General features: G+C 39.6%; 1 protein-coding gene across 1 annotated transcript in view; it reads right to left on the bottom strand.

Moving 5' to 3' along the window:
• The window catches only part of RARB (retinoic acid receptor beta), a 280,456-nt gene extending 257,724 nt beyond the window's left edge, over nt 1-22,732 (bottom strand). Inside the window, exon 1 of the mRNA XM_005423378.2 lies at nt 22,595-22,732. The gene's annotated coding sequence lies outside the window, so the exon portion shown is untranslated. The remainder of the gene's footprint in view (nt 1-22,594) is intronic.
• Nucleotides 22,733-23,672: the final 940 nt, after the last annotated feature.

Genomic DNA, 23,672 nt, shown 5'->3' with positions numbered 1-23,672 from the left:
CCACAGTCTAAAAACAATCATGAACACAGTTCTTAAAATGTGCATTAAGTTCTTAAGACTTTTTTTAGTTGTCTTATAAAGTGACATTATTGAAAGAAATATTTCCAACTTCCAAATTTTGCAAACTTGCCATAATGCTCATCTCCCCCAGTTCAACTCAAACATAAAATGGAGATCCTCTTCCAGTGGTTCAAGTGCATGAAAAATGTAAATAAACAAAAAACTCAATTCCTCTACAGGTTCATCAAACTGATCGAGGCAGATCATTTTTCACATTATTATCTAACACTGCACTCACAGTTTACCCTCAAGCCCCTTGCCTGCAGCCATGAAGATACACTCTTACAACACATTGGATTTGCCACTGGAATGTCCAGCTCTCACAGATCCATTTCTTGCTGCACTGGGGATGGGACCAGCAGCAAGACCAGCACACCTGCAGCTTCACCTTCCGCTCCAGCTTTGGCTGACTCCAAACAGTGGGTCAAACCAACAGCACTATCAGTGTCAAGTTGACCCATTGCACAACCCCACATCAAGGAAAGATGTGCTCTAAGAATATGCAAAACTGACTAACAACTCAATTAGTCAGCACACACAATTATGCCCTCAAGTGTTAAGAAACTGAAAAGCCTTTTTGGTTATAAAATACATTGGGAATCTTAATGTTATGGTCAGTAAGACAACAGAGCATTACTTATGCTGCATTTTATCTAGTCCTTGAATGCAGCTCCCCCCATTCCTGATGTAAGATTTTCATTAGCCATTATACAGCTGAATGGGAAAGCCAAGCCAGAGAACCAAACCCACTCAAAGACACAACCACATTAATAAGTTGACAGCACATGCTATAAAATACAACTGTGGGCCTCTTACGTGAGTCACAACCAATAACTTTTACAGCAGGACAGTCAATAAAGAGTAACCACCACCCCAAAACATTAAGAGTGTCTTGGTGAGCAATAACAGGTAATGGTTTGTTCGTCTGTTTACTGGCCAAGCTCTAGAGAATAATCTTCTCCAATTACACCGTTCTCACGCATCATGCCATACTTCAGTGACCACATCTCCGTGTCAATGGTTTTTAATTCTTTTATCTCCCCTAATCTTCTGTTTTAAAGAGCTTCCCTAAGTCTTTGCTTACATCATTCTGCTGAATTTCCATTACCACGGAAAAACATCTGCCCCTATTAATTTTTTCAGTGCACTTTTGGTATGTTATTGCTTTTTTAAAAATCAACTAATAAAATCATATCAGAGAGTTTTTCAGGGCAGCCTAAGCAAACACTGGTGTGTGACTACAATGAGGTATAGTACAGTATGCAAGAGAAGTCGGAGGATGAAATGAGAATACAATTTCCCATGAGAGAGTTCTATGTTCGAGCCATTTAACTTTAAAACTAGTTCAATATTTGAACAAGACACTATTTTATTCCCATTCAAAGTTTAAACACAGATCACTTCGAAATCAATCATAAATTCAAACCTCTTTATTTTAGAAACTGCTTCAATATTTAAAAGCTTTTTTTCTCTCTTTAATGTAACTGCACCTTCAAGGCTGCAGAAGCAGAACTGACTTTGAGATCCTTAAGAGCAATGCTATTTTCCTGCCAATACATACAAAAGGCAGTTCTAGGAAAAAGAAAAAACCCACAACGGCGAGGCTGTGCTTTGCTGCAGAGTTTAAGAACAAAGTCTGGACAAAGAACACACAGCCTAGTCTTCAGCCCAAACTAAAGTAAATGAACTTGGTGCGGGTGCTTTTCAGGGCACACCACCATAATTCCTGTTACTGCGTTGCTTTTGTCCTCACCTGGCTGTAAGGAAAAACCAGATGAGTGGGATCAGTGTGGACAAAAAACAGCCCTCCTTTAGGATGGTACAGAGTAAGAAATCTGCAATTCAGAGGGAGGATGCAGAGCCCATTCATGGCGCACACGGTGGCTGACAGTGCAGAAATGGACGGCTCCAGCTCTGCGACACAGAAAAAATATTTCAGCCTGGTGAAATAGCAACATTTCTCACCCATATATCATTTCCTTGTGATGATCTTAAGAGTTCTTGGGGGTGGATGTTACATTTGCTTGTTTTTAAATCTTAAAACTCATTCTTCAGATGGGCAACATACCATAGAGAGTCAGTGATGGAGAGGTGAAACCAGGCGAGTTCCAGAACTGCGTCAGTGCCAGCTCTTTGGCACATGCCCCTCTCATCCAACTAATTTCAGTACCAATTTGTTTCTAAAAATTATCTTTTGTGCCCTCATCTTTGTACAAAGCTCTTTTTCACAAGCCCAGAGCATACAGCTCAGCACAAATGTAACACTACAAAAATACTCATATCAAGTAGAAAAGACAAACTGATTGCTCTAAAGTAAACAGATCTATTAACCTTAGAGCTGCCCTGTTCTGGTTTCTGGTCACCGACAGTCTTCACAATCAAGTTAGAAGATCCTTTTAAAAAGGATTAAGCAACTGTACTATTAAGAGATCACAGAACAGGAGAAAGAATTAGGCTGTGTCTTTGTGATATCAATGCATTTAACCACCTATGGCTTTGTATGAACCCAGGAAGTATTATTTGCCTCTATATGTAGCAACATGATAAACCCGGCTGCATGGGTAGTCATGCTGTTGCACCAGCATCTGAATGTCACCCTTCCCAGGAGAGGGCAGCTGTCATTCATAACCACCTCTCCTTAACTGAAAAATGAGGGGCCCCATTTCCAGGAAGCCATAGGCCAAGAGCATTAGGCAATAAATGAGCTTTACTTTTTACGTACCTCCAAATAAAAAGAAATCAGTTGTAATCAACACAGCATTAACATACTGTCTTGTAATATTTCACATAAAACATGTCACTGAAAACTCAGTATTGAGCAGGAAGGAATTTGATGAATCAAGCAGATGAAGCCAAGATGTAGTTATTAGATGCATTACATCTTTAGCACATCATCTGTAAAAATGTCCAGGGTAAACTAACGCTCCAGGGGAAACCTGACCTTTAAGAGGCTCCCTAATACTACATCTAAATTAATGTCAGTGACAGGCACTTCAATCTAAAATAGCAGGGTTCTTTCATTCTATCTACACTATCTATTCATCCATTTATTTGTGTGTAAATGTGTGTGTGCATAAATGGATTTGTGTCATTCTGCCACTGGGGGAGTGGGTGGGGGACAAAAAGAGCTCATCGATTTTATTTTTTTTTCTACTCCTTACTGCTCCTATGCATATTGTTAGTTTTGCAGGATTCATTCAGAATCCTTCCAGCATAAAAAAAGGGTAGGAAAATTATTTTTTATAGGAACTAAATATACTTCTCCAAGGAGGTATCAACCTTGAAAAACAAACATGCTTGAACTAGAGCAGGATGGAACTCTTGCAGCAATCAATAGAACAAGGAATTCTGGATTTGTTTTAAAGAGCTGGGCTGGGCTCTGACATGACTGGTGGTCAAGATAAAAATCATAATTGAGATCAATTTTCCTGTTTCAAGACAAAGCAGTGAAAATAAATTCAGTAGAAGATGCATTTCTGCCTTAGAGGAAAAGAAACAAATGAAAAATACGCTGCAAAATACTGATCATAGAATAAATTCATGGGTGTTAGTCAAATCAGTGCTAACTGTAGCAGCCAAACCTTCCCTCACTTCTATTTTTCATTCCATTTTGGAAGTTTTATGACCAAGGGATGAGGCCACTGCAAAGCCGCCACTCTGGTGCTCTTCCTCCCTTGCCACCACCTCAGAGAGGACCAAACTCACCTAGACCTGACCTCCTTGCACTTCTCAGAGACAACTGCCATAGTGATGTTTTCAATAGATATGTCTTCATGCAATAGAAGCTGAAATCTGTTTCTTGATGCAAAGGATTTACACCTTGCTCTGAAATGAGGACAATCACATTAGCTAAATCCTAGTGAAGTAAAATTGTTAAGTCCTTTCACATTTTGTTGATCAAGAACCCTTTTATTGGAATATTTTTCTTTTCAAACCTCTAATTGGTCTTTATGCTGTGGTGAGCTACCTCTCATTTTAGCTACTTTATGTGTGGTTATATTTTCTTACAAAGACACAATTGATCAGGAATTACCATAATCCCACACAGAGAAGTAGTCCTAGAAGCACTGAGTGCATAAAACATTAATGTCAGTAATGCAGACATGACAGGTTTCAACTCTCCTTTCAGCTAAACAATCTGCCTCTTTCATACTAACATCACTGTTCAGCCATGGGCTACATAAACAATGTCAAACCTGGTTTCAATATAAAGTGAGCACATTAATGTTCCCACTAATATACATTTCCCAGTAACCACTTCATTAGATTGCTTAGTTCAAACTGCATGATATATCCCATAACATATCAGCCAGTTCAGATTCACAAGCTCAGAAGATACAGATATTCTAAGTATTAAAAAAAAACCCTTTCTTGTGTGTGTACTCAAGAGCCCTGCTAATACAAAAACTCCCACGAGGCTCTCAAGAAAACATGCCTGTGTGGAACACAGCCCTCCTCTGTTCAGTGAGAGGTTTTTTTGGTTTTTGCTTTTTTTTATTTTTGGATGATGGTCTTTCACTTAACTTCTTCACAGAGACTAAGTAAATGGATACAAAAATAAAGAGGTGCTGTTCAGAGCACATAATCCTTTCTGTAATCTCAGATAATGTATCCAAGACCAGTGGATCCAAGGATGTTTCTCTTTAACCTATCCCAAAAGCAAGCCAGTTGAGAGGCTAAAACATTTAATGTACATCATGCAGAAATTCCCTGATTTAGTCCACTACAGACCCTCTGATTATAAAGCAAGACCCTATCCCAGACACATGAAATTCGTCTTTTCTCTCACACCCGGTGACATCACAGCAGCATCAGTCTCAGGGCAGACAGACACGAGAACTCCCCCACTGCAAGGCAGCCTCACGTGAGCCTCCTTACGAAGCCTGTGGTCCCACAAAGCGCATGCTGTACGAGCAGTGTGCTGCAGACAACTTTGCTGTGGTCTCCCGTGTCAGTCCGGGTTACAGGGTGGTTTATTATGGGCTGGGGACCAATATCCTAGGAGCTCACACTTCCAATTTTCACGTTCAGCAGCTGGAAAGGCAAATATCCTCAGCCAGAAAGTTCATTAACCTTGAGATTTTCCATGGCCAGACTTCTTCAATATTGCAGTAAGATGCAATTTTACGTTTGGGTTATGGGGTTTTGAAGTATTTAATGTAGCTGGAAGCCAACAAATACCAGCTAACCTTATCCCTGAGCTTGATAGTGTGTTGTGCAAAATATAGTCACTTTGAAATAACATGACTTTAAAACTGTTTATGCTTAACGCGGTGAAATTAAACACACTGAGTCAGACATGCTAACTTTTCTGTGTTGTTGAGTAACACTTAATACCTTAAAGAAGTGAGAAGCAGGAAAGAGACTCAGGGATTTAGAGAGCAGCAGGGAATTTCCATAAAGCCATCTGATTTCTCAGAAGGAGAAGAATGAAGGTTGAAAGTGAAATTGAATTAATCCTAGAAATACGTAATGCATGCCCCCCAGTAATCAGACAATGGGGAGCACTCAGCATAGATAGAGGAAGGTCCAATCAATCTTTAAATGAAACAATACCCACTCTGAAGTCCTCTGACTTTTCCAGGTTCACTCAACTTGACCCAGAATACGTAAGTCTGGACTGGCACTGATCTCATAGGGCACATCCTCAGAAGGTGTAAATCTGAGCAACTCCACTGACTTCAAAAGTCTGCTGAGCCTCTAGCTCCACATGTCTGTGTGCAGTCATGAATTCCTGATTTCACAATACTTTAACACACCTAAAAGAGCAGCAAAGGCTAAAGTTTTTGCACTTGTTGTTAAGTAAACAATTACTTAATAAGTTAAATAAAATTAATAGCTGAAAATATTCTACATATTCTGATCAGCAGTTGAGATTTATCCCATACATTCAGGTTCAAAGTAATTTTGCTTTGGGCTTCAAAGCTCACTTTTAACTTCAGCCAGCTACCACTGTCAAGTTTCCAGGATAAAGTTCAATAAGGTTTACTTTCTAGTAAGGGTTCAGCTATTAACCTATACCACACACTTTTTTTCATGTGCAGTGTGCCTACTGAAATGCAAGTCTTCAGAATATTGTATTATGTCAGTGAGAACAAGGTCTGGCACAAAAACCCCAGTCAGGGCTATTTCAACCATTCAACGGCCCAATTACTTATAGTATGTTAAACCTTCCAGCTCCATGAATGTAAAGCTGCTTGCACTCAGGCAGCCAGGGTTGCACTGATAGGGTTGTACATCGTGAATTATTTTGTCAAAATACAGTGTTTCAAATATAATTGCCAGAAGAGATGTAACATGTAGGCTTGCAGCCTCAAGTGCAATTTCCTGGCAACTGCAATGGTGCAAGCTTATGGATTAACACATGAGCAATTCCAATTAAAAGTGATGCAAGTCCATTAACATTGGGTCTGACTACTATCCCCTCATACACAGGATTCCCTGAAACTGGAAATACAATAAATTAACATGGAATAAATTCACTTGCAACATTTAGTATACAAGTGAAGATGCTACCAATTAGCTGTCTGTATAACTCACTTTGGAAGATGGCATCTACTTTTTCTTTCCTTATCAGATTAGAAAAATGAGCATGTCCTGCAAGGCCTTCTCAATCTGCTGAAGTATGTACTCTAAAAGATACCCAGAAATAGGATTCTAAGGTCCTTACCATGCTCCATTCCTTTTGCAGAGTTATGAAAAGAGAACACCAACCAGAAAGAGAGGTGATAGAAATTGTTCTTCCTACAAATTCCTCCATCTCAACAGAAGCAGCATTTCAGGCACTTTCTGCCTGTACAATAAAGAATGAATTTTTTCCATTGCCACCATCAACTGATTTTTCTGAAATTTGGGTTCAATTCACCTTGCATCATACACTCCTATTCTTTCACGAATTACAGCAGCATCCTATGAAAAAAATACAGAAATAATTACAAATACATGCCCCAACAACAGCCCAGAATATCTTATGTTCTAGCTGGTGAATCACACCAAGCTCTGACATAATCACCTCCAAGGTTGTGGCTCTCCCACTAGCCATGTGCACGGTAAGCTGGTGGGACATCAAATCATCATGGACTTAGATGAAAAGACAAAGCAAAGTGCTGGATATACTCTTTTTCACAAAGTCAGGAAATAAGATTTGTGCAAGAGGAAGAAAAATTAGGTAATACATCTAGACACATCACTGAGTGGGATAGAGAGTCAACTGCTGGGGAAGCTGGGAGGTACTGCCAAAGACCTGTTGTGTCAGAAACCAGCCAGTTATCAGTTGTCATTAATCTTTTTGATATCTGACACACATGGAACCCATACTACTTAATAAGTATGCAATTATGTTATAGAAGTATTCCCTTTTTTTCCCCCTTCCCTTTACCCATTTAAATATGTTGGTTTGACTGGACTGGAAAGCAAAGTCTCCCTCAATATTAACCAAATAGATGTGCTATAAACTGAAAGTGTGCCAGACTGCTTGTAACATTTCTGTCATCAGAAAGTGATCTGAGAGGGGTATAGAAATAAATTTGTTGTTCCTGTGCTACATAGCTGTAGGTTCCTATCAGGAACCTGATTCTTCCAAACAGGTATAGAAAGAAACTGAAACACACAAGTGTAAACAGGTATGAAGATTCAAAACCTGATAATTAGCTGTGATCCACTAATAACTGAGCAATGCTGTTGCCTTAATTGCTAATATTTTATTGGAGACCATTTCCTTGAAATGGGATTGCTACAACCCAGCAATTCATTATTTCAGCATCAAATTTTAAAAGACACCTATTGTCATCATCTTTTGTCTGGTTTTGGCCATTTAAATCTAGCATTGAGGGCTTCCCTCCCACACATACCATTCTAAGCAGCATCATACAACCTTCTTCTGCCACACCACTTGGAGATTGAGGCGATCCACAGGAAGGAATAATCTGGTTTACCTAACCCATAGCGCAATTGATTCCACTTGGGTGGCTGACAGAGACCTCACTTTTAATCTGCATCAATATTTCTTGCCTGTCAAAATGCCACTGCTGAGGTGCCACCAGCAATGCGTGTTGTGTAATCGAGACCACCATGCTCGGGGCAGGCAGAAAACTGAAGGCTCCTCTGTGCCATGCAGACATGCCTACACTTGGAGAGGCAAAGCTGACTGTAAGCTGCTTGAGCCATTTCCCTGTGAATTATTTTTACTTCTGTGGCTTGACTTCTTAATTTCCTCTCCCTTTCTTTTCAAGTTGATGCTGTAATACAGTCACACTGTAGAAATCTCAGTCAGTGCAATATTCTGTGGAGCCACACAGCCCTCTGATATTTAGGAGACTGCTCCTGATTCATCAAGGCTTCCTTGATGCCTTATAACGTCTTGGCGAGGTCACAGGGTGCAGGCTGCAATTTCCTTCGCCTTTTTATTTGTATTTATCAGGAGTTTGGGGACCGTGTATCCCTGTGTTTCCTGGCCAGCTCCAGGCTTCACTGCATCACAGCGGCACCTGGTGGGACGGGGCAGGGCTGAGCACGCCACTGCCCGCCCCGCAGCCCCAGCAGCGCCCAGACATCCACAACAAAACCAAAATTAGCCTTGTTTTGCTCTGGCAGGTCCTTCTAACATCTGTTACAGTGAAAAGTTCAAAATTAATATCACTGAACCCTACCCTGGTATTTGCTAAAGAGATGCAAAATGCTGGATGGGGAGCAGACTGCACAGTAAGCCACATCTTAGAAACAGCCTGCAACCCGAGGGATCCGGGAGATGCTGCACACAGCACCAAAAGGAAAAAATAACCTGATAAATAACTCATCTCCAAGGCCTCTCAACTTTTGATTCATTAGCCATCATTAAAAATTTATAAAAGTATATTAGAAGTAAAGCTCAGTTCAACCACCCACATGTATTCTAGCAACACTATGACACATTGAGCCCTTTTCTTTTGATTACTGCCTTCAATCTCATCATTTTTATTTTATGGGACGCAAAGCATCAAATTCAGCTTCAGAAATACAATGTTCAAAATATAGTGGCCAATAAATGTTTCATCTTTTTCACAAACTAGACCTTAAAGAGCTTCAGTTATTTATTTTTATAGCAGCAGCATACATAAGTGTATGACACAGTAAAGGATACTGATCTCTGAAGACCTCAGATTATCTTAAACTCCAGAAAATCAATATCAAATCCTGTGTTTACAGTACTTTCATTATTTATTTTAGAGCCTAAGGAAGTGGACAGTGGAGACTGTCAGTTTTGTAGAAAAAGAACCTAGCAAAGTTGCAGTCAGATTTATAGGTCAAACACTACATTACGAAAGAAACCATTTGCCCCCAAGAGCCGAAATCACTGCTGTTCACCATAAGCAGAACACTTTTATTAAAAGTCTGCAGGCTGTTGCTACACCTCCATCTAGTTTACTTCAGTCCTTACACTCTGGCCCATGCAGAGCCTGTGCAAGGTGTGCAAGGGCTCCCACACAGGTACAGCTGCCTTGGAGAGGCACTGGAATTTGCAGAGTGCAGCTGGAGCTGAGGGTGCTGCTGCAATCTCCAGATGCTCACGCACCTTAGCATCAATGCAAATGAACACCAGGCATGTCAGACTGTGCCCGCTGCTTTTGAGACTACCAGCTCTTGATTAATTTTTCAAAAGTGCAAGTCCATGACGCACATGAGAAGAGGGGGGAAAAGGAAGGAAAAGGAATGAAAGAAAAAGTTTAGAGAGTTTTATTCCTTAAAAACACTTGGATGGAGAGAACATCCAAAGACAGAAATAAGGATTTTTATCTCTTTAAAAAATCCACTCTGCATTGTGATTGCTGAACTAACTGAAGAAGAAAACTACTAAGTTAGATCTGTATTAAGTATAACTTTAAATCCCAAATTAACTTAAGGAGGTTGATTAAGAACAGGAAGAAATAAAGTCTTAAGGAGTGGAGAAATTATCCTAAAGAAGTGATGGTTTAAAATGCAAAAAAGGGCCATTAGAATGAAAGGGGCTCTTACTATCTCTGACTGTGCTCAACATACACTTAGGACCAATCTCTCACTGCTGTAATGATTCCAACACCATTCTCCTGTATCTGAAACAAAAAATGTAAAAGATAATTCTGATTGTAAGCAGCCCTCTTTCCCCTTGATTTTTCATATCAACATTAAAATGTTCCAGAAAAATAGTGTTGCTACTATATACAATAGCACTGCATACTCTTTATATTAAATACTTTGATCTGATCTTGTGATAAGCAGAAGGTATAGATATGAAGAATTGTTAGAATAATTACAGGCACTGGAAGAGTCCTGCAGGGTAGGGACTAGAAACACTGACGGGAATCCTTTTTAGCTTTAAGATGAGATATCTAATAGAAGACATGTTTACATGGTTTACATGAGACATTGGACATTCCTATTTATAACATACAATTAATTTGTGGAATGCTCTGCTACCACAGCACACTGACATCAAAAGCACAGCAAAATTCAGATAAGGTTTAGATAGATAACATGAAAATCAAGTGTTGCACCAGAGTAGATTTAGGGAACATGAAGGATTTAAGCCTTTTTGCTATATAGCACAGACCAAAAGCTACTGACATGATTTTAAAAAAAAACTCAACAACATTATTCGAAAGTTTATTGTAGGGTTTTATGCACTTTTGTTTTAAATACCCAGCTCCAGCCTGTCTCGAGAGAAAGGACAGCTTCTTAGATGGACCACTGGCTTGATCTAGTATGGCAAGTCCTATATTCTTATGTTCCTACCAGATAATCGGCAGTAATTTGAGTGACAATGGATGGGTACCCATCCTAGGGAAGAAAATATTCTATCATTCTATTTCTCAGTGCACTGAACTGAATTATGTTAGGTTAAGTGTTGTCACACTGAATAATCTCATGCTGTATCACATGTCCAAAGACACAACTCAGTGTAATGTGTAGGACAGCGCACTCAAATTTGCTACAGATGTGAACTGAGGGGCGTGGAGCGGGAATATAAACTTGAAGTCTAGTACAACTTACAGCACCTACAACAGTAATAAAAACCATGTTAAAATATTTTAATTCAAAATGCTGTCTGACTCCAGAAGAGTCAGAGTTTTATGCTCAAAGATATAAAACACTTGTCTTCCACCTCTCCTCAGCCTATCTAACTTCATATAATCACAAACTGTGCTTAATGTCAAAGAAATTCAAAGGCATCTCTGACTGAAACACTTGGAAGGGTACAAGTGAACTGAAGATCCCTTAGCTTCTTGGAAAAACTTAATCATAATAGGTCAATGCTACAAATTCATTACAGTGAATTAAAGTATTTTATTTTATCCATTAAACACAAGAACAAGCTTCCACAAGAGTCAGGAGTAAGAGTCTCAAGATTTCCCCACTCCTTGGAAGCTCAGGCTTGGTTTCTCTAACTTGGCTCTTTCCATAGAGAAGATGGGATAAACTGCCTCAACTGCCTCTGAGATTACCATAATTTTTCATGGAATACAAAACAGGTAGGAAAACAGAAGACCCATGTGCCTACAACCCACATCACAATGCTCAAATGTTCATCCCTCCACATGAATGATTCTGTTTGCTATTCTTGCTCCTTTTTGTTACTTATGGCCATTAATTACAATTTCAAATAATTTTGTAAAGCATGCTTTGCAAAAGAGTCACCTTTGCAGAGTGTTCAATTTAAGTATGACAACTATAGGCCAAAAAAGCCCCACCAAAACCTCCCAAGGCCCATCCTCCATTTAGACAACGTAACATGCTTAGATGAACTCTGTCATACCTAACCCTCAAAGTCCTTGGATATCCTTAGTGGCTTTAATTGCACATATTTCCAAACAGAAGCTGAGCAGGGATGAGCAGAGGACACTTCTGCACGTGAAGGAGCCTTGTCTTGATGACTACCCAATGCAGACATCCCAACCACTGTCCCCCAGACAGGAGAAGCACTGTGTAAACCACTGCCAGTCTTCCACCTCCCTGCTTCCAGGGGATTATGTGCAGACAGCTACTCACATCTGGGAGCTTGGAGAACTGAGACCTGGGTCTGTATTTTAGTGTTTGCTTTTCAAATCATGCATTTAAAACAAGAATTTGAGGACTGCATAAAAGAAAGGCTTTTCACCAGCTCCTACAGCCCCATAGCTAGCAGGTCTCTGCAGTGAGATTTCTCATTTGGCTTTGCATATGTTTACAGAGAGATTCTCCAAAAAACATCTTGAGATTTGATGTCTGACAGCTCCACTTGCTTTGAGAATCCTCATATCATGCACAAAAGAGTTTGACTTTAAAATAATAGTTCCTTATGGTTATCGCATTCTGGAAGGTTTTTATTGCAGAAGTTTACTACTAAGAACAACAGGTCAATAGTAGCCAAGAATTCCTTTCAAGGTGTAATTCAGCAGCCACCACAACTCGTCTGATTTTCTGCCATGGCAGTACTGCCATTTTGACCATCTCTACACTGCCTTTGCTCTGCAATGCTGCAAGTAGTTCGCAAATAAACAAAATGTTGCTGGCACCATCTGCTCCTTGGAAACCTTCCAATCATCATCCAAACCACTGAGAGGAGCTTGTGCTGGGATTTACTCTCTATCCATCCTTTCTGGAGGTTTGGCTTTTGCTGCTGTCCCCAGTAGCCCTACTAGCAGCTGTAGAGCGAGCTTTGATCCATTTGTGGGGGAAAAAATCTGCAATCTAGTTACAATTTCCATCATACTCATCGAGATGACCTCCTCCCCCTCAGTTTACAGCACATGTACATCACTGGGTCTGCAATGACCCAAAGTCATGGAACATTTTGTCCTCAGAAGTTACAGCTAACCTGAACATCCTGAACACAAGGAACAGATATAAAAGGTGTATTTTGCCAGTAATGAAATTCAGCCACTTTTGAAAATGGCAGAGCAGATCTTAAACACACAGCGTCCTTCATTAGTGTTTCAGAGATGAAGTGGGGGCTATGGTGTATGACTTTCATAGCTGAGAGTAAATAGACAGGAACCTCACAAAGGACAATGTCACCAAATTTGGTCCACACACTAGAGGTAACAAACCTCCCTACAAAAATGTTACAGGATTCATATGTTAAGATATCTCATTGGAGGGGAAAAAAAAGAGAAGGTTAAGAAAAGAAAAATGGGGCAGTATGCCGTAATGCTACCGGGAAAGAAACTCCTCCATAAATTCCATAGTGACACTGCTAACATTTACCTGAAATGCAGTTTATTAATTTATCATAATCAATAATAACTGGTTTATGAGATCACAAATGCACAGTTCACCTAATTTATACTTATTTGTAATTTATGCACACAAAGCATCATTTTGTTCTACTATTCTTCATACTACAGCTTGTTTGGTTTTTTTTTACTACAATTGATATTGCATTGCTAATGCCTCTGTGAGTCTCTATTTACTGTAACTCTTGGCTGCCTGTGTACAATGGCAGCAGGCACTGGCTTCAGTGCTGTGACATATCTATTTAATTAACCCAGCTGTTCTCTCTACAGTGTGAAGCACCAAGCAACAACGCCATACTGGAAAGCACAACTCATAAAACCAAAAAAAAATCACAGTGCCACTTGGAAAATGAAACACAAATAAAGTCTGCTCAGAAAAAAAATACAGATAAACACATCCCTGTCTGCCTTGACAGGCCTCTGCTTTTCAGTTAGATACTGCACAATGTTGCCGATGACTTTCAGAAGTACAATTTCTTATTTAAATCCACCTCCTTCATCTTGAATAAAATTAGCAATGTGAACAAAATGTGAACAAAAATGGACCATTTTCTTAAAATAAAAAAATCAACAGCAGGCCTTTCCTGGTGGCAGTGTTCTTTTACCCATGCCAGTGGTGCATTCTTAAAAGTGCTTCTGCATAAGACATAAAATAGGAACATCTCTCAGTGCAAGCTGATACTGCCTTTTCCTTGAAAGCTCATAATATCAAAATCAAACAAATTGGTCTGTTTATCAAGCTGTCACTTTGCAGCACGCTGAAGGGAAGGAGGAAAAAATAAAGCATTCACTGAAGTTGAAGATTATGCAGCCATTGCACATGAACATTACAATAAATATAACTTAGAAAAACATCTTCTGCCCATCGTGAGCTGGCCTCAAAATGAGTCAGTTGTACCAATAAAAAAAAAAAAAAAGCCAAAAAAGAACAGCACCATACCCAGCTTCTTTGAGATGTGTTGTCTACACAGACACACTGGATGTAAAGATTAGTTAAGGGCTTTGGAAGAACAGCATCCACTGGAGCTATATCCATACTCAAGTGTGCCCCCTGACCATGGTAGCCGGGACAAATGAGACACGGCGGCTTCAACCACTCTCTCCAGTCCTTCAGCAACCTCGAGAGCCTCAGCTCATACCCAGATGTAAATTAACTCAGTTACATCAAGGGAGAGACTGCTTGCTCGCCTTAAGTGCTGTCAGACCCTTCCTGCATTTTCAGCTGAGACCTGAGGAGGCTGTCAATGGTTCCTGGACTGAGGGCATTCATGTCACCCATGCCAAGGTACTCAGCACACGCCGTGCAGGGTTTTCTTCACCCCACTGCTGAGGAGTGCAGAGGACAGCCCTTTTTAGTGATGCACCTACCTTGTGGGCACAACTGTGTCATGGAATAAAACCTGGACAGTTCATTTCAAAAGTACTTCTAGCCATTGATTCAGGGTAAGGCTACTATGAAAAAACTTCCCAAATGCTCTAGAATACAAGCAATTCAAACAGATACTGGTACAGTAATACAGTCTGAATACAATTTATTGAAGTTTAAAAAAATATTATATTTTATATGTTGATGAAAGGATCTAAACTTTGCAGAGTTGCTGTTCTCACAGTAATGACCAGTAACAAGAGAAAGAAAAGCTGTCTAACATCACCTGGCCTCTTATACTCTTGGCTATTGCAGCTACAACAGTTCCCAGGATTTTAAGTACAGCCCTGGTGTCTACTGTCATTAAACCTATGTAATAGAAATGTATATCTAGTGTAGTGTTATACACGTAGTCACCTCTATAGGTAGACAGACAGACAGGTACAGGGCAACTTGCCTGTAAACTGAGAGTGGAACAAAAATGGCAAATTTCTACCTACCACAATCTTGTTTCACCTGCTTAAGTCAAGATCCCAGTGAAGAAGTCCTATGCTAGTATTTTATTTTCTGAAGTTCTGAACAACAAAAGTTTCTTAAAATACTTCACCCAGGGTACCTATCCAGAAACCTGCAAATTAGGAGAGATGCACCTAAATCTATTTATGGTGCAAGGTGGAACATGAACCTGGAAGCCAATTAACCGAAAGGAAAAACATTTCAATTGATGCCGACATTCAAGGCACTCAAGAGACTGCATTCCCTGCAAGTTAAGAGCAGAGAGAAAGAAACAAGAAAAAGAATTCTCTATTAGAAGACCATCCTACAAATGTAGACCTAGAAATGTACTGACCTTTCCTGTGACCCTTTCAGAAAAGTGATTTTTGTGAAGTCTTTGGTTTTGTAAGCACAGCGTTTTATCGCACTTTCCAAACCCATAATATGCTTTGTAGCTCTTCCCTGAAACAAACCAATCTACACAAATGTTTCAAGCTTATTTTTTGAATTCTCACAGTTGTTCATCACTACAGATCACCTTTAGCAGTACCTTCTTGTAAGATAATGCTGCATGTCCTCATGTCCCTCTCAACTTCTTTGGGACTACCTCTACATGACACATCAGTCCACTAAATAAGGCAATTCAGAATCTTCAGGAAAAGACAGATGCAAATTTCATTTAAACCAGACTGACTGAGTGAAGTAAAATCTCACTCGGCCATTCAGATTGGCACAGCTGCTAACAATGGATTTCCCAACTATTAAATCCTCAAGCTGATCCAGTAGGAAAAATCCTACTTCACTAGTAGGGTGAAGTAGAATCATGTTCCATAACACTACTAATTGGTTGTCTTATTCCTACTATTTTGTAGGAGGATAGAATGGTGATCACCCAACCAAGAAACAGGGCAAGGAGCAGCTCCTCAGAGCTTTCTCCTTTGCCTCCACGAGCTATTATTTACCATCTTTCACATCTTGAGAACTTTCTCTTCACAATGGCAAAATTAATACTTTGCCCAAGAATCCAACCTGGTTGCAAATAATTAGTTTACATAAAGAAACTGGAACACTTGATTTATGTCAGCATCCAAAACCTACAGTCAAACCTAACCTTCTGATTTGTGTCTGCAATATTTGTCTGCCACTGCTGGGCTGAAAAAAAAATAGTGAAAAAACTTCTAAAAATTACATAACAATGTAATTTTTGTAGATTCTATACAGGACAGTTAGTGACACATACTTCAGCATGAATCATGAGAAACAAAGATGAAAACAAAAACGAAAGCCAGGTTAACAAAACATTTTCATTAGTATGACTAAAATTTTGAATCACTACTTACTTTTTCCAAAAGCAGTTCACCCACTTTAGTTGAAAATGGAAGAATCGAAAGAAAAAACTACTGCTGTAAATGCCAGAAAAAATTAAGAAAATATTCAAAAGCAAATAAATCAGAAAAGGAATACTGAAGATTCTTGCATGCATTAAGAAATCTGCAAGGACAAGCAAAATACTAGCACTGAACTGAAATATAACTTTCTTATTATGGCATCCTTAAGGGTGGCAACTAAGACCAGTTGTTCCTTCAAGATAAGCAACAACACTGTCTCCACCTTAATTTTAGATTTTCATCCCACCATTTCCTTGCCTAGGTATTTCAAATATGTTTACCTTCTGCAGAATTGCAGGGAGGTAAAACTTTCCTTTCTTGCTAATTTTTATAGTTGTCCTACTTAGCTGCAAGCCAAGCACTTGAGGTTCAACTCTAGAGCAAACCCATGTTACTCTTAGCTCCCTGACCCCATTCAAACTGAACCTACAAGAATAACCTGACTTTTTCTGCTGATGGAATATTTCATCGGTGAAAAACCAGGCACCACAGACCATCACTCTTCCTCATGCGCTCCATATTTCACCACCCTGACTGAATCAGTAGTGAAAGGGAACTACCAGTGAGCACAGTAATTCCTAACCAGGTCATCACTGCATTTCAGAGGTGAGGGCAGTTTTACAGAACATAACCCCCTTGCATTCTGTAGTGGTAGGAAAAGGTTCTTTCCTGAGCCCCAAGCCAGGCCAACTGGTTCATCCCATAATTACCGTATTGTTATGTAGTAACCTACCCCAATTTCACTAGGGTGCCATAAATCAGGCCTCACATTCAGGGAGGCTGTAAAACCATCAGTAGCAGATAGCCTGTGTCCAGCTAGGGTCTAGTGAGAGTGCTCTGAAAAAACTGACAGTAGGAAACTTTACCACTGTCATCTGGTGACCAAGGCGAGCACAATGTTTGTGATCCAAGGGGCTGATGTCTACCAGACACCCAGGAGGGAGCTGAGGTGCAACCTTTTGCTGCAGAGGTCTCGGTGCAATATTTTCAAAACCTTCCCCTGGGTGCTGTCCTTCAAGCCTTTTCTAGGTATCCAGTCTCAAATTTGATTTTCCTCCTTTTATTCTCCCAATTCTTCAAAGATCATTCCAGAAAGCTGATTTGATTAGAAGTCTCTTTTAACGTAAGCAATTCATCCTCACACACGCGGAACTGTTGATTCACCTTTTCTTTAATTTCATTTTGCCTGACTTTCATTTGAGCTATCTCAATTTTAACCTCTGTTAAAGCTCCATCTACCTTGTTTACTGTTTCTTTGATTTGAAAGATCTCCTCCATTAAGTCCTTAAGCGACAACTCCGTGGCCATTTTTGGCTCCAGCTGTTTGTCAGGAGAGGTCAGCCACTGCCTCGGTCTTTTATTTGTCTGGAGCAACATTCAAATTGTTTTCAGAGCAATTGTTTTGCTCTTATTTCCTGCCATCTCTGTTTGAAAATAATAACGAATTACCTCAATTCTAAGGAAGGTTTCATCCCTTTACTTCATTATCAAGAGCAGGGAGACAGGCTGTTTCAGAGGTTGGCACCCTGCGCAAATTTCCTCAAGTCTTGCTTGAGGAACAATAGTGTAGGAACAGTGAAAAGTTATCTTCTACACCTATACAGGGTCCTGCAAGAAAGCCCTTGAGGCTTCAGAAAATTCACCTTCTGAAAATCCTGCCAGGAAGGTAAGTATTAGATCCTCTGAACAAGAGGGCCAGTAGCAAAAATACTTAATTTAAAACTTGCATACTAATACAAAGTTCCTGGGGTTTTTTCCTCTCTCTTTTTTTTTTTTTTTTTCCCAGCTCTGGTTAGCAGGATCAGTTCCTTAGCAGGACAGGAAGCCCGAGGCAGCTCTGGAAATAGGTTTCCTGCCTCGATACAGAGTTGCCAGACTATCTTTTCTCCTCTAAACACATACAAAATGTGCTCAAAGGAACGCATCCAACACACAGAACTGATGAAAGAGTAGCTTTAGATCAGAAAGCAGACTTTCTCAAACAAACCTTTATACTTTGGTCTATTATTTCATGTCAATAAAGAAGATACAGAGACTTAAGATGTGTATTTAAGTGAGGAGGTTGTTTGTTTTTACAAGTATCTTTAAATCACATCCCAGCTGTTACTAAGCCCACCTGAGAATTAGCATGCTGTAGATTAATATTTTACCTTAAAAATGTAGATATGTTTTCATTTTGAGCACACTGTTCCCTTCCCCCTCACGTACACAAAAAATGTCTCACTGAGATTCATGCACTACCCTACAGACACAAAACCATATTATTTTGTATGCCCTCCCAGGGGAAACATATCCCACCTTTAGTGGACACTTCTCTTTAAATGATATGAGTCCTTATCTATAGGAACCCTTCCCCTCCATGGCTGAGCTGAAAGGCTGGATAACTAGCTTATATGTGATGCCCTATCTTTGAGCCAGCTAATCTGAAGTGAAAATGAATCTCACACTTCCACACTTTTTTCCCAAGTGGATTCATTTCTAGTTTTAACATTAAATTTCTGCTCCATTAAGGAGTGAAGTTGTGTGTTTATTAGAAGCTATTTTTCTAACACTACAGAATCTCTACCATATCAAAGAAATGTTTCAGTATTACCTATAAACTGTTTTCACAATAATTTTACTACAGTATTGTGACTTTCTAACACTACAAACCTGTGCTTCTTACAAAACAGAAATGCAAAGTTAGATTCCTAACCTACTAAAGGACACCTAGCCATACAGACTCAAAAATACCTGAGTGATTTGCAAAACTCCACTGAATTAACCTGACAGGCAGTTTATATTTTTGACCTTTGACTTAACAGAGGCAAATATTTGCAAAGAGAAGATGGGTTATCAGGCTCTTGCATATACAATCTCAGGCCAGTTTCTTTATAAGAACAAAACTCCAAATTTATCTTTTTCCATCCCAAATGAGCATTTTAACACCTCCCACAAGAAAGAGTATCTTGATGTAAAGTCTTAATATATACTCTTCATCAGAATACTATAAAATTTTTCAGTAATAATTACAAATCTCTAGAGTAGGAATGGAGTGGGGGAAGAAAAAAGAACATTAGTGTACATAAAAAAAGACTCACCACTTTTGCTTTAATCTATAAATAAGCAAACAAACAAGGAAATTGTAATACTTTCTTCTTGCACTAAAGAATGAAGACACAAACGTTATCTCTCCTGGTGCAATCTATTTGGTATGCCATAAAACAGAAGACAAGCCAGCTGGGTCTTGAGTCCCATTCTCACTGGGGCCCCTTTCCACGGCCAGAGCAGGGCAAGGCAGCCTCTGTGTCAAAGAAACCAAGCCCAGATGAATGCACAGCCCAGCACAGGGGCTCCATAGCCGCAGCTATTAGGAAAAATCCAGAACAGGATGTAGGAAAACTGCACAAGCTGAGTCTAAGGAGACAGAGGCCACATCTGGATAAAAGATTAAATGTAAGTGTGCTGTACTCATACAGGACAGAAAAATAAAATTACTGGGACCTAAACTGAGACATATCACAGTGACAACGCAAAGAATAAACAGCAGCACTATGAGTTATGTTTGCTTACCAAGCAAGGAATGAAACTTCGTGAAAAATTATCATTTTAAATGACCATAATGCTGGGATACAAAACCAGCACATTTGCAGACTGATATTTCTAATCTTTACTTAATGTCCATAGAAGCGATTGTGTAAAATAAACCACTAAAAATTCCTAGCCAAGCAAAAAGCCTGATAATTTAACTTCCTGGCTTGGCTTCCAAAGACTAATGCAAAGTTTAGTAGCTGCACAGTCAAATAAATCTTTCAACTACAGGATTTTTTTTTTTTTGAGAAAATGGTAAATATGGTATTTTCCATATTATATACCAGAACTACAGTCACAACCCAAGAATGTAGATCTTTCAACCATTCATTACAGAAAATATTGCTTGAGGGAAACTGCTTTAAACTGATTTATGTGGTAGACACCCCAGTCAAATTGGACAATGTGGCAGATGGTAATGGATTTATGCATATTTATGTAGCATGTATTTACTTGTCGACTTTGTTATCCATCTTTTGCCCCTTCCAAAAGTAGATGGCAATTTATAACAGCTGTGATGCTGTGACTGGCTGACACTCCCTTTGCAGCCCTTTCCTCTGGACAGGCTAAAAAGCAGCATCCTTTGTGCAGCTATTTTAATTGTTTTACAGTTTTATTACAAAACATCCTGTCTGTTACACTTGCTTCCTGAGGCTATCATAACAATGTTAGTTGCCACTGCTTAAATCTGCCTCAGGGTATCTGTTTTTACAGTTACAATTAAAGTCAGTATGTAGTTCACCAACATGTTAACATTAATTTGTCTTTTAATTTATTTGACCTTTTAAACTAAGCAAGTAACTGAGGTGAGGGATGCACAAAGTTCAGCTACTATGCATTTTTGCAATAAGGTGGTTTTAGGTCCTTTTCCACCAAAACATTCAGGTGTTCAGTTGCAAGTGCTTTTGTTTATTCCAAATCTCTTCAGAAAAGGCAAAATATATTCACATTGCATTTAATATGCACGTGTTGTATATAACATTAATGCATATACCACCAGTATAATCTTCAAAATTCATTACAGAGCAACTGAGCAATCTGAGAAGAGTTTCTAAAACCTTGATGCACTAAAACCACTAGAACTCTTACAAATCCTTATATTACCAAGGATTGTTTACAGAACACATCAGAACTGATGGCAAAACAAAGAACACAAGGAACCTAACTATCAGAAAGCAACAAACTGCTTTGGTTTTGGAGTAATTTTCTCCTGCAGATATGGCAAATGTAAAAAAAAAAAAAAGATGTTATCAGTAACTTCTGGTGCCCTTTGCTCTCATTGAAAAATGCAGCCCTATATCTGCATGCCTTATACTGGTCTCTAGAATTTGATGCAAAAACACCCAGGGACACATTTCAATATTTAAGATAACTTATATATGCAAACACCATTTTAAAAAGTTGTTATAAATAAATGGAGCTTTATACTGACCACCTATTAATTGAAATATATTTAAGCAAGTCTCCCAGGCTGCAGGAAGAACCCCCACACAAAATTTCAGGACCACTTTAAGCTAAGTCTGAGCTGCGCTGGCACAGCTTGCCCATGTTTTTGGTACCTTGCCCTTTGCCTAAGGGCATCATTGTGAGCTGCTGAGTCTGTCTAAAACCCTGATGAGAGGGGTACCACCCACATCAAGAGCACTCCCTGGTAAATTAGACATGGGGGGATGGCGAGGAAAGACTCATCAAATGGTCATTTAGTGTCAGAACCATTCAAGCTCAAGCAAGAGGCAGCAGAGAGGGAGGGAAGCTTGGGGAAAAAAAGGCTAAAAAGGAGAAAAGACCAAATGAAAACAGCCACTACCATCTAATAAAAAATTAATCCTCATAAAAAAGATAGGAATTCATTCACTCCCTCCTGGTTGATTGAAGCATTTGACTCCTTTTCTCACAAACCTCCCCCATGACAACTAAAGCTTTAAACTGCTATTGCCATCCTCCTCCCAAGTTCCCAAACCTCTCTGAGCTGCAAAAGCCCTTACTCAGCTGTGCTCCTGAACATCTACAACCTCCAGCCTTCCTTTTTCTGCAGCCTAGGCATCATCAATTAACACAAATAATTGCACCAAATGACATCAAATAAACAAACAAACAAAAAAGGTCTTTTTGGTTGAGGGGAAAAAAGGCTATATTAAAATACAAGGGACTTTAAAAATATTTAATTTTGGCATCAACAATAGAAATCCATTTTGCATCTATGTGATTCAATTTTAACATCTGAATAGTGCATACTATTCTTAGAGACACACAATGCCACTAAAACAAACACCCAAATTTAAGAAACAACCAACCAGCCAAACCAACCCAGGCCAGTTATGTATCCTTCTGTTTCCCCTGTGCTGCCAGCAGAACAACCAAGCTGCCATGGGATTTAGTGCAGCGAGCTGTGGAAATAAGAAATCAGGCTGTGCCTCACCTAAGCACCGAGGCCACACAATATGAAGAAAAACGCTATGGCTGGAAGTGGTTGTCGGTCAATTACTCACCCTTTAAAATCCTATTATCTTCCAATTCTGCCGAGGAAAAAAAGGCACTGCTGAACACAGAAAGGCAGAACAAACACTATCTTTTTAACCAAATGTGTCCAAAAGAGTTTGTCTCTCCATATGCTGCCAGTCACCCAGCTGAAAAGCTTAGTTCTGACTGGGTGGCTCACAGCACCAAGCGAAGTTAATGGTATTTTAAGAAGAGAGGTATATGTGGCAATATTTGACTTAAGGCTGTTTAGCACACCGTGGCTACAGAGTAAGCAACAGAGATGAATTCTAGATAAAGCAGATAAAAAGAACGCAAAGCCTAGCCAAAAGAAAGACTAATGCCTGCCAGGTAAAACGCAAAACTATGTGTCAAGAATAATATTCAGTAATGAGGCAGCAAGACAGATTCAAAATATATTTCTAGCAGAGTGGAGGATCAGTGCTCTTGCCATTACAGAAACCTGCTTGAGTGCCCCCACATCAGTGTACCCCTTTCACACTGCTAAAGGCACGAATTACGATAAACAAGGATTTATCAGGTGCCATTCTGTGCTGGACAAAAAGAATAAACTTTGCTCTGGTTTAAAGAATAAAGCTTTGCTCTGGTTTAAAATGTGATAGGCTCTTTAATAAGTTGACCACCAATAGGATATTCATTCCACAGTCTGAACCCCAAAAATCTTCATAGCATCCCTCCCTCTCCTCTTAATTGCATATCGACAACAAAAAACATTTAACATAATCAACAGGGGGCCACTGCAGAGGGGCTGAATTTTCCCCTGCCCTGTGGAGATGAGACTGCATCACATACAGCCTGAAGGGAAGCAAAGGAGACCACAGGATCCTGCACAGCTCTCCAGGGCTGGCTGGTCCACAGGACCACGAGAGAAGGAAAACAACTGTGGAAAGGTGCGTGCTTAAAGCTGCTCTTCCCTGGCAATATCAGTGTGAGGGATTATTTCCCAGGGACAGAAGCCCTCTGCTGGTCAGCGCTTTTTGTAAGATGATTTACAGCAACTAAATGCACACGGGTTTTAATTTGTCCCTGGTTTTACTACAAAAGTAGAGCCATGAATGAGAAAGACTA

Source organism: Geospiza fortis, unplaced genomic scaffold (assembly GCF_000277835.1).
Source record: "Geospiza fortis unplaced genomic scaffold, GeoFor_1.0 scaffold231, whole genome shotgun sequence".
Lineage (NCBI taxonomy): Eukaryota > Metazoa > Chordata > Aves > Passeriformes > Thraupidae > Geospiza > Geospiza fortis.
This window is presented reverse-complemented; position numbering and strand designations above follow the sequence as displayed.